This window comes from Maylandia zebra, unplaced genomic scaffold (assembly GCF_041146795.1).
Source record: "Maylandia zebra isolate NMK-2024a unplaced genomic scaffold, Mzebra_GT3a scaffold11, whole genome shotgun sequence".
In the NCBI taxonomy this organism is placed as follows: Eukaryota; Metazoa; Chordata; class Actinopteri; order Cichliformes; family Cichlidae; genus Maylandia; species Maylandia zebra.
The window spans coordinates 1,367,155-1,377,653 of record NW_027490041.1 but is presented as its reverse complement, the minus strand read 5'-3'; the positions used below and the strand labels follow the sequence as shown (position 1 = coordinate 1,377,653).

The window sequence follows — 10,499 nt, the reverse complement described above, 5'->3', positions numbered from 1 at the left end:
AAATGTTTCAAAAAAATAACAACGACCAACATGAAGGATTCTGCACATCGTGACAGAAGGAATTTTCTTTTCACCGAAGCACTTCCAGCTTAAAATATCACAACGATGCAAAGCACTGATGACACAACTGCCAAGTGGACAAACTGCAGACCTGTTAGTGTTGTTAATAACATAGTTTTGGTTCCTCGTGTCAAAGACTTGAAGAAGAGTGACAGAGAGTGTTAGACTGCTGCAGGATCAGTGCCACCTCCACAGACCTGTGAAGAAAATGATGGTTTGACAGATGGGCTCAGATTCAGGATCAGCTGAGGAGTTTGTGGCTGACAGAATCCTGCAGGTACAGAGCAGAGCCCATCATTAGCATGCAGGACTGTCCCTGGGGGGGTCGGCTCATTCAGGAGGTTTATCAATGTTTACATGTTCAATAAACATGTTAAGTGTGTAAATTTGCCCTTTTCTCTCGAGTCTGTTTGCTCATGAAATGAACTTTGATTCGTTTACATTAAAAATGATGTTTAATGGTGATTAATCCAAATGAATCCACAGTAACCCTGTGATGAGTCTGATTAAACATTTTCATTAACAGCAGTAACATAGATTATATATTATTATATATTAGTGGACACTTAGCTTTTAGTATATATGTTTGTTACAAAGTTGTATTTACAGCAGAGAAGCTGAGTTAAAGACTGAAAACTATTCAAAGTCTCTTTGAATTGAAGCGTTTAACATTCTTTGTGTTTATTCTGCATTTACTTCATTATATGGTGTAAACGTCTGTTACAGGCTTAAATATAAAGTTGGAAAAATGTAACTGCAGCTATTGATCAAGTAATTGTGATTAATCAGGATTAATGACAGAAGATTGTGTCATTAATTAGTCATTTTTAATCTACTGACAGCACTAGTGTTCACTCTGGTGCCTCCAACTGTTTTACGCCCTTTCAACACCTTCGTGGTCAAAAGTGTACACGCACAAAATCTACAATAAAATCCTCACGCAGCAATAGGACAGACACACAATCCATTTATCTCTGTGTCTCAAACACACACACGTGTATTCAAAGCCTCGATTTGTTCATATTTCATCTGTTGTGTTTTTATCTTCAGCGTTTTCAGTGTTGCTGCATTTACACCAAAAATGTTTCCATTGATGAATCAGATTGATTTGAATGTGTTTCATCCATACAAATCCCTCCCTGGTGGTCACATGACTCTATAACATAACAGGAGTCATGTGACAAGAGTTTCATGCTGTAAAATGTCAAAATGGTTGAATGTGGTGGAGTAAAAATGTGAGATGTCAACGACTTTTCTTCAATATGAAATGTTTGCAGGGCCTGACAGGAAGTGGACGGACGCTCTGATCACTTCCTGTTTGCTGAAGTGGGTTTTCAGTTGTTTAGAAACCAAAGGCTTGTTTTAAAAGACAGTTTAAATGGGACTGAGGGAACGACGTGTTTGTAGTTTATATCCAACAACATCGAGCAGTTTAATCAAAGAGTTCATGTTGCTAACAGCTCACCTCTCTGCAGCAGACACAGGCTGGACTTTAAAATGAATGGGAAGATCTTTAGACCGGTCACTCTGTAAGGACACAGAGCTGGGTGGTTTCTGATTGACGCTAAAAGTAAGTGAACATGAAACATGTGTCACATCCAATGTGTCCAATACATTACATAAAAAGTATAAATAAAGTATAAATTGTTAAATAGTAAAAGCTGATTAAAATTTCAAACATTTTAATACTGACATGAACTTACTTTTCGTCAGATGACTTTTTTTGCCCTAAATTACGAAAGAAATGCTTCACCCGTTTGCTCTTAGAGGACACAGAGCTGGGTGGAGGTCCAGGCTGGTTCCTGTGAATAATGATGCAGCAGTGATGTGAGTGCTGAGCTGTGACATGGAGAAGAGTCATGGACAGTTAGAGATGGTCATCTCACCTCTGAGCTTTGGTCTGGCTCTCATGTTCCCCACACAGAGTGCTTTTAGAGGGAGGGACTCCCTCCTCTCTGTCCTCACACTGATCCATGCTGCTCAATTCAGCTCACACACACTTTCTACCTGCAGAGGAAACACAAATCATTCATGTGCACATCAGCTGAAATCCTCCTTTCATCATGTGTGCTGTCCAAATATCAGCTGCTTCTTTCCTGCTTCATCTCAGTGTCAGCTGGATGCAGTCAGACAGCAGTGTGAGGCAGAGGAAGCTGCCATCAGCTGCTCTGCTATCAGTCCACTAGATGGAGCCTGAAGCACACACGATGCATTCACTGACACACAGCTATCAGTCCACTAGATGGAGCCTGAAGCACACACGATGCATTCACTGACACACACTGATTCACTGTGACTGGAAGCTTCAGTCAGTCCAACACGTGTGAACAACAGTTTAAACATTTCAGCTGATCCAGGATTCAAAGAGGATCAGCAGAGTTAAAGCTTCACACTAATTCTTCCTGCTGAGTTTGCAGAGAACTGCACACACACTGATTCACTGCTAATGAGAAGCTTCTTCCATCCAGTAATTCATCATCCATCAGCTCTGCTGCTGCTCTCAGTCCTGGACTCTGATCACACACTAAAAGCAGCTTTTTAACTCGTGTCTGTAAGAACTCTTAGTGTTAGCTTAGTGTTAGCTTAGCGTTAGCTTAGTGTTAGCATGCTGTGTGCTAGCTTAGCGTCAGAGCTCTGCAGGTGTCTCGTGTGTAAATATTAATCACAGTGACAGTAAAGGAGGTAAAGGGCTGTGACGTCATCACGTACGCTGCGTCCTCTGTGGGCTCTGAGTGAACTCAAAGTACAAACTACAAGTACACAAACACGAACGTAGCTCAGAGTGGCGGACACACTCGGCCTCGTTGGTCCAGCTGTGAGTCCGTTACCGTGAACTATGGAGCGGCAGATTTGTGCTGAACTAAGCTGCACACAGCTGATGTTAGCCAGGAAACATTACACACTGACTTTAATGGAGAGACCGGAAATACAAACACACACAGTTTGTTGTGTGAAGAAATCAAACACGAGCTGAACAAACAGTAAAGTTCCTAAAGACAAACTGTTAAAGGAGGAAACAAAGCAAACTTACAGTTTCTTCACACCAACAACAAGCTCCACTCCACACCTGGACACTAAACACGGACACACAGGTGAGCTGCTTCCTGGAAGGAGGCGGGGCTCCACCTGAAACTCAGCACAGGTGGGAGGGGCTCAGCTCTGTGTGTGCTGATGTGTTAACTTTAAAAATATGCCGTCTGACTGCTCAGACTGAGTCAGAGTAAAGTTCACATGCTGACGTGTGGAGACATGAAACCTTGTTGTAGCTGCAGGTGTGAACACACTGATCCCAGATCAGCTCTGCTGTATTTGTAACATGAACATTTCTGCTGCAAAGCTTCAAATGTTCAGCATGTTTCTCTGTTTCCAGTCTATAGATCCAGTCACACTTTCTACCTTCACCTGTGCAGTAAAGACTGAGAGCAGAGCTGAAAGCAAGCGTCCAATCAGTGAGCAGCATCAACACCTGAGCTTCATTCAGACTCTGTTATTGAAGATGTTGTTGGTACAAAGTTCATCTGCTGCTCACATGAATCCATGAAAGATTTATTTCACTGAATGTTTCTTCAAAGCTCATTTCAACCTGTTGAAGTCATGAATGAAAGTGCAGACTGAGAGTGGATCACATGATGTTTGAGGTGTGTCATGTGACATGTTCAGTATTGTCACACATGTCTAGATTGTCCCTGATATCATAACTGCTCAAACACTGATGATTATATTTGAAGAATTATTCCTGATGGCAGCAAAGTTTGAATGGAGCTCTCTGTCTGTGCTGATTTGTCGCCCTCTGGAGGTCAAAGCACAAACTGCATGATGTCACTGTAACCACCACAGAGACAGGAAGTGTTTTTATGACTGAAACACTGAAATGATGCTAACGGCTGTCGTTAGGCTCACTGACAGCAGTGCTGATGTGTTCATGTCAAACACTGGCTCAGGTCAGACTCCTTCATCCTTCTCCAGCGTGAGGCCGCCCTCAGACCCACAGGAGCTCTGACCTTTGACCTCCTGACCCTAACCATTTTAGTCTTGTTGCATCTTTAAATGCAAATCCTGTGAAATGGTCAGGGGCGGCTCTAGAGAAATTTTCTTAGGGTGGCAAAATCAAAGCCTTTTTCCCCCAAACACATATGCAGGTGGTTACATGTGGTTAAAATGATTCAAATGCAGTAAGTATGCACGTTTTTCATATAAATATAGTCTATAACTTAATTATTGTCTGTACCCACATGATTACACACTTTAGTTACATGAAACATGTGAGTTTTGATGTTATGTACTGTACAGCCTGTATATTAAATACATATGTAGCCCAATAAGTATAAACTCCAGAAAGCTACACAACATGGGGCGCTTCATTTACAAACACAAGTCTAACTTAAGTTTCACTGTTTTTGTTAGAAAACAGTCACATTGTTACAGCTTAAATTACACAAAATGTCAGAAATCTGCACTGTCATGAACAAACATGTAAACCTCATTTTTCATGATTTGTTGGATTCACCCTCTGAGGTCTGAAATACAACCGGACATTTGTGACTCCTTTGAGTTTACGTTTGTATTTCACCCTCAGATTGTTTCATTTTATTTTTTCCTCCTCTTGCTTTGTTTGGTATCTTTTCAGCTCAACTGAATTTAGTTGTTTTTTCACTGACATACTGCATTAGTATTACTATTACTATTAATGTAACTATTACTGATCTGAAATCACACAAAGAACCTAAAATCCTAGCAGTATTTTTTACTGTAAAAAAACCACAGACATGTTGGGTAAATGTTTATAACTTGAAATGCAAATATAAATTGTACATTTTGTAAACAGATACAACTATTTATCTAAAAATGCAGCCAATACACCTGCTGTTTTTTCATTTTCTACAACCATTTAAAATAGCACTCACCTTCCTTCATTTCCACAGTGTAACATCCACCCACCTGTGTAAAATCAGAAATTCCCATGGTGTTGTTCAAAATGTGCTCTGGCACAATCATAAGCATCGCTTGCTGCTGAAAACAAGAAAAAAGCCGTCCTGCTATGGGCTGAACCATTTGTTAATGTGGAGGGGGGGGGGCACTATGGAATATATCCAGTTCTAGCATTTATATTCACTGCTGACTGTAACTACGCTCAAACTGTTAAACTTATTTTAATAAACAACACTGTCATATGCAAAACTGGGGTGGCACTTGGGGTGGCAAGGGATCATTTTAGGGTGGCACTTGCCACCCCATGCCACCCTTCTAGATCCGCCCCTGCTGATGAAGCCAACAGGTTCGCTTCATTTGCAAAAAGCAGATATGAGTTTCTGAGGCCACAGTCTTCTGTGGCTGAAGGGGAATCAGGGGAAGCCCTGGAGGAGTCCACCACCCACCAGAAACAGGTCTGAGCTCTCACTGCAGTGGTAAAGGGGCTACACAGCCCACATGAGGCTGAGGGATGCAGCCTTCTGTCAGACTGTCACTAACACAGAGAAACACCCGTGTACACTCATACTCATGGGCACATACACCAATCAACCTAACCCCAATAACTGCTCGTCTTTGGACTGTGGGAGCCAGAGAACCCAGAGAGGACCCAGACATGGGGAGAGCATGCAAACAGCTTAGATGTTGGATTTGAACCCAGAACCTTCTTGCTGTCAGGAAACAGTGCCAACCACTTTTCCACTGTGCTGCCTGTTTGACTCTGATACACCCATTTTTGAGCTCTTAAAAACAGCCCTCCACACAACAGAGACAAACCATAAAGGACTTTGTGGCTTGTAGCAACCAAAGAAAGTTTAAGGTGCAAAATAAAGAGGTTGAAAGGAAAGTAATAAAGGAAACATGTAATTATAACAGTAATGTTGGCTGTGTATCACGTGTGGCATGTCATTGTGGGGCTGGCCTCTGCTGGGATTGAGAATATGTGATGGCGGGGGCAGGGTTGGGTTTATCCTGATCTCCTGTTTAGTGGAACTGTGCTCCTTTGAATCCACAGCACTAACCTGGCACACACACATAAAATGCATCATTGCTACAGAGCACAGCAGGACTCATTATGAGTGGTGGGGCAGGCTGGATGGTGTTGAGGAGTCGTATCGCAGTGACATTGGCTCCCCTGCTTCACTCTCTCCTGCCCCACTAATGCAACTCACTAATCCCTCTGTCCCCTTTAGGTGGGGCTCACGCTGACAAGATAAAATAAGCTGCACGACTGGTGGGTGGGGGCTGTGCTGTCAGCCCCCCTGGGTCTGCTCCTCTGTGATCCTCAGTGGGCCAGTATGCCTCTCCTGGTAGCTCCATGGGGGATGGTGTGGTGGGTTGGTGGGTGCCATGGCGACTATGTGCGGACTTCACATTTTTGTCTGCTGTGACAGCTCCTTGATCTGGGCGGGGCCAGTGGGGTGTGGGTAGGTCCTTTGTGGGGCTTTGGACGTTGCCTGAATATTGTCAGGCAGCTGGGTGCTGTGCCTCGACCCTTTCTTCCTTTGCATTTGTGGTTTGGTGCCATAAATGCACAGCATAGAAGAGCCACCTTGACGGGACAACACTCAGCGGTTCATCTGTCTCTCTTCCACAGCATGTCTTTATCCTGTCTTCCTTCTCTCACCCCAACCAATCACAGCAGATGGCCCCGCCCCTCCCTGAGCCTGGTTCTGCTGGAGGTTTCTTCCTGTTAAAAGGGAGTTTTTTCTTCCCACTGTCGCCAAAGTGCTGCTCATAGGGGGTCATATGACTGTTGGGTTTTTCTCTGTATGTATTATTGTACGAGCTACCTTACAGTATAAAGCACCTTGAGACGACTGCTGTTGTGATTTGGTGCTGTGTAAATAAAACTGAATTGAATTAAGAAACAACTCTTAGATTCCTCACATGATTCTCCTGTATTCCTACGGGACGCCAAGGTAATATAACATGGAAGTGTGTCGCAGTGCCTGGTGGCCACATGTTACCCATAAACTGTCAACCTGACCGTACTGTAGCTACGTCCAAAGACTAGTTAAAGATTAAAGCTTTTTGGGGGGTTAAATCTGACATAAATAAAGAAAGAATAACATTAAAGTCGATTCTTTTGATCACTGTAGTTCTACTTTGAGGATATGACGTGTAAAAACCCTCAGTCGTGGCTGGTGGATCTCACATTCCTGGTCTTTGTAATTCCAGTTCAATGAAGCCTCATTTTCACCTTTTTCCAGGTAAATTTTCCCAACTGTTCTAATGTCCATGCTGTGGCATTGTCCCATCATTTGTATTTCCTGTTAATGGATTTTTAATATGGTCTGGGAAATTACTATATATGAGTAACTTCCTGTTGTATTGCAGCTTAAGGCCATTGTCACTGAAATAAAGCCCGAGTTGTAATAGTTTGCATCCAGAACGAGGAAAAGGAAGAAACCCAAACACTGCTCAGTGGATGAGTCCGTCCTGGAATAAATACCAGGACAAAACTAAAAAGAAGAGCTTGTTTCCTCGAAGCAACAACAGAAAGCTCTTTGTCTCTACAGATGTTTCTGGGAAACACGTTAACAATATTTATACATTTGTTCTTAATAAACGTTTTTACTTAATGATGCTTTATGATATTTCTATCTGACCTAATGCAGCAGCGTATCCACATGAACTCTGCAGTGTTTCTACCCAGAGGCCACCGTGGTCCTTCTTTACTAATGCTGAGGGTTTTCTCCCAGCCATGATAGCCTTTGACAGGTAAACTGAGTCATTCCAGCCCAGTGCAAAAATAACCTCCCTGTCTGCTCTTAACTTCACGCATCGATGCTAAAACGTTGCATAACTGAACCTGCAGACTGTGATCCTGTAGCTGTCGAGGAGAGGGCTTGATGCCGTCCATCTTCTGCTCAATTAACAACGCCTGCAACCTTTTGAGCCTTGGTCCTGCTACAGTCACAAATATAACATCATCACTCTTTATTTGATCCACTACACTGCTGTCATTTCTCTGTTATGGCCCCACAAGGTCACTGAATCAACCCCACAGCATCACGTACAAGTTTTCAAAGCGGTGTTCTGATCTGCTTCGAGCTTTCATCATTTTAGCCAGCCCCTCCGATCTTCTCCAGGTAAACACTACAAAGAAAGAGTTCAGTCTGAATGAAACATCTTGTGCATGTCACACGATACAGCATCCACAGCAGTATACACTGCAAACAGCAGAAGCTCTTCCTTCTTAGCCTTCGGTCCAGCAGTGATGACCTCCTCCTGCTTTTGGTTCAGATCACCTTTCTCCTGAAAATCTGAGCTGGGCTTGACAAACCCTCAGCTCAGCGTGATATAAAGGTAGCTCTTCTAGTGTATTTGCCATCTCCTGAGCTGTCATTGTTACCATCTCACATTCTTCTCCAATCCATGGTTAGGGTGCTGCTCATAGGGGGTCATATGATTGTTGGGTTCTTCTCTGTATCTATGAAGCGCCTTGAGGCGAGTTTTGTTGTGATTTGGCGCTATATAAATAAAATGGAATTGAATTTTCAGGGTCAAAGTTCAGAGGAAAGTTTGTTCAGCAAATGAATGACAATAAATCACACATGTTTGCTGATTCACAGGTTAACAGCCTGGAGGAACAGGGCTGTGTCATTCCTGTGATGTGATTCAGCTTTATTTCAGCCTCTCAACAAAACAACATTATATTATATTTAATATATATTAAATATGTGCCAACTGATTCAGTACGTTTCATGTAGAAATATGTGTGGCAACTTTTTGTTGCAGCAATGATCTCAAAACACGGGGGGGGGGGCTAAGATGAATGTCTGCTGTGAGGACAGGGGGTGTGCATGTGCTCAAGTCACGTGACACGTCATTTACGCAACATTTGGTCGATTTCAAAGTTACAGTGAGATAAAATCATGTTATGGATTGCACTCAGTATATTGTGCCGACATGGTGAGATTGTGTCTGTCGAGCCGAGGAGAGCGTCGCAGTGCCAAAAGCTGTAAAATGAACTATCAGGCTGGAGTGTGCTGCCACAGCACAGAGCAGTCACAGAGTCCTGCAGGCAGAAGAGGAGTGATCGTGTTAGCCACCTTACAAAACAAAAAGACATGAAGTGAAAAGCAGAGCGCAGAGTGAGGCAGAAGAAGACAGACTGGGCCAAGTCCTGCATGTGCGAGAGCGAGCGAGACCCGGGACAACGTCATCCGCCTCGCCTGGACTAGTCCGCCGGCCGGAGGAGGGACAGTGGCTGCACTGTGCAGCCGAAGACTCACTTTGATCGCGCAGGAGACGAGCGACGCAACCGGTCCACCGTCCGTGCAAACTGCGCCAGGCAGCGTATTGCACGCTGGAGGACACCGAGGAAAGTCACAGTAGGAGCGGCGCTTAGTGAGAGGTGATGTCGGGGGGACATGGCTTCTTCTCCGGTCACCCCAGCATCGCTTGAAGGAGAAACACCTTCACCCACCGGGAACGAGGAGCCCGCGACCACCCGACAGGTACGACACGCCTCCGAGACCCTCTGCGCGCCCGGTAACGTTGTAACGTTTTACCGAAGTTCATTCGCAAACACACCAGTTTAAGATGGACCCGAGAATCAGCACACGGGAGCACTGGTGTCTGACTCAGCAGAAACGGCGCGACGTGCGTGTAATGCTTCGTATTTGATAACGATGGAATAATTCTTTAAAATAAGCACACAGATAAACACTGGTGGGTGGAAAAGCTCGTGTTTTGGTGAAATGAGTCCCGCCTAGTCCGGTCTACACCTCATTCAGCAAACATCTGAGTCACCCTGAGACGCCAGTGCGCGTCCTTGTGATGCAAAAAGCCGTAAGTGACACGCTGTTTACACGCAGGAGCAGTTTAACACATGCAGGTTGTGCCAGTAGGCGTTTCCTTCAATGTGACACCAAACGTGTAAATCAGTGCTGGGAGCGGATGTTGGACCTGATCAGTCTTAATCTGACAAACTGTAGTTCCTGCTCTGTTTCTAATTCAGCCCCATGACAGACAACCAGCATGTTCTCCTGTCACGTGTTATTGACACGCACATATTTAGTCCGTGTGTGGGATGTTAAAGGTGAGTTTGTTCAGGGCACGATCAGACTGAGGCCATTTCAACAGGTGCAAGGAAGTGTTAGTGTGGTTACTACGGCAGCACTGATGCCCTGATGAGTGCACATGGCTGGAATGAAAAGTCAATGCTATGTATAGCATGAACTACTTGTTGTCTAAGGCGGTGCAGAGAGTGAGCAGGAAATATCTGAGGTTGGATATTTCAGTACATACAGAGCTGTGCAGAGACATTAGGATCTTAAACTATTGTCTGTATCTGGCAAAGCGAGAATCTGAGCCTTGTGTACAAACTGTCTGGTGTTTGTTCTGGCAGGAATATGAAACTACTGTGCACAGCATGCTTATTAAGATGGCCCAGGACCAGGTCATCTTGCAGGATGGTAGTGTTACATCGAGAAGGTTCCTCTTTAATTGTTGGATTTCTG

The 10,499-nt window shown here is 44.1% G+C and overlaps 2 long non-coding RNA genes across 2 annotated transcripts in view; one reads left to right on the top strand and one right to left on the bottom strand.

Annotated features, from left to right (window-relative positions):
• Nucleotides 1-1,547: 1,547 nt before the first annotated feature.
• On the bottom strand, nt 1,548-3,165 carry LOC143415898 (uncharacterized). The gene is made up of 4 exons (XR_013096325.1): nt 3,092-3,165; nt 1,947-2,067; nt 1,764-1,862; nt 1,548-1,624 (listed from the first exon to the last, which is right to left on the bottom strand). It is a non-coding gene; the product is annotated as an uncharacterized LOC143415898 (long non-coding RNA).
• A 5,678-nt stretch (nt 3,166-8,843) lies between these two features.
• Nucleotides 8,844-10,499, top strand: part of LOC143415893 (uncharacterized) — a 158,853-nt gene continuing 157,197 nt past the window's right edge. The window contains exon 1 of the long non-coding RNA XR_013096318.1: nt 8,844-9,494. This is a non-coding gene — a long non-coding RNA (uncharacterized LOC143415893). The remainder of the gene's footprint in view (nt 9,495-10,499) is intronic.